This window comes from Dipodomys spectabilis, unplaced genomic scaffold, assembly GCF_019054845.1.
Source record: "Dipodomys spectabilis isolate Male_0828 unplaced genomic scaffold, ASM1905484v1 ptg000662l, whole genome shotgun sequence".
Taxonomy (NCBI): Eukaryota; Metazoa; Chordata; class Mammalia; order Rodentia; family Heteromyidae; genus Dipodomys; species Dipodomys spectabilis.
This window is the reverse complement of record NW_024871339.1, coordinates 306,032-307,531: the sequence shown is the minus strand read 5'-3', so window position 1 is coordinate 307,531 and position 1,500 is coordinate 306,032. Positions and strand designations below refer to the sequence as shown.

General features: G+C 35.1%; 1 non-coding gene across 1 annotated transcript; it reads right to left on the bottom strand.

Moving 5' to 3' along the window:
- Positions 1–1,041: 1,041 nt before the first annotated feature.
- LOC122101433 lies at positions 1,042–1,144 on the bottom strand. Its single transcript, XR_006146379.1, has one exon. It is a non-coding gene; the product is annotated as a U6 spliceosomal RNA (small nuclear RNA).
- Between the last annotated feature and the right edge of the window lie 356 nt (positions 1,145–1,500).

Here is a 1,500-nt window from a genome sequence, read left to right as displayed (position 1 = left end):
TCATATTATTAGTGTTTTACATTAATTTCTTTGTTAACAATATTATATGAGTAAAATAAAGGAAATAAACTCTTCCATCTCAGAACATGTTATATGTTTTCTATTGTAAAATTCTGTACACAGGGGTCACATTTACATGAGCAAGGTAATGACACGCATTGTTACCTCCTCCTTTATGTTCCCCTACCATCCCTTCCCTCCCACCTCTACAAGCACACTCCCCTCCCTAAGTACACTTCCCCTGCCTAAATTGTAAAGTTCATTTTTCATCATAGTGTCTTGTGCATCTCATTGTTATAATGGGTCAACCTGTATCCCTATTTAAGCATCTTGTTTTTTTCTGATCCCTCCCCAAATTAGAGGAACGTATATACAAGATGTGGGCGCACCAACTTCAAATACAGTGTAAACGGGTTATAGCATGGGGGAGGAACATATAAAGAAACAAAAAAAACACATCACCTGTTATAAGTACGTAAGAATCAATAACAAGCAAGAGAAAACCACACGTATGTTCCTATCTTGGGTTTGATTTGCCTAATTTGGTCATATGTGCAAAGCTTTTAACCTTTTCTGCTTATCTCAGACATAAAATAGTTATTAAAAATTAAGGAAAACATAGGGCCTATGTTTCTTTGGATCTGGCTTACATCACTTAATATTTTTTTCCAAGTCTTTCCATTTTCTAACAAATTGGGCGATGCCATTCTTTCTGAGGGAGGCATAGAATTCCATTAGTATAAATACCACATTTTCTTGATCCATTCATCTACTGAGGGGCATCTGGGTTGGTTTCAGATCTTAGCGATGGTAAATAATGCTGCAGTAAACATAGTTGTGCTGGTAGTTTTAGTGTGGTCTTGTTTGTGATCATCTGGGTAAATGCACAAAAGTGGGATTCCTGGGTCATAGGGGAGTTCTATGTGGAGTCTTTTGAGGAACCTCCATAGTATTTTCCAAAGGGTTGAATAAGTTTACACTCCCACCAAGAATGCAGTACAGTTCTCTTGTGGCTACATCTCCTCCAGCATCTGTTGTTGTAAAAGTATGGAATGGTTCAGGAATTTGCCTGTCATCCTTTCTCAGGGGCCATTCTAATCTTCTCTGTATTGTTCCAATGTTAGAGTACTTGATGCTGAATTGAGCATAGAACATTTTTTATATATAAAGTGTAATTTATTTTCTTAAACTAGACAATTCAACAAAAAGTAAGCTCAAAATAATTGCCATGAAATTTTAGAACCATGTACTTCTTACATAAGCACATATTTAAGAATAAAGACTGACATGTCAAAAACAAAATAATTCCAGATATTTGTTGTTCAAGAGATGTGTAAGAGGAGGAATTCAATTATTTTATACAAGGCACCTGTCATGATGAACACTGAAGCAAGTGTTAAGGTTTTTTTTTAAAGTTTTAATGTTTTAAACATATTTAATTTTGGGAATTTGCTTATATAGGCCAAAACTAGGACTGTTTGGCAGGACATAAATTTTTTT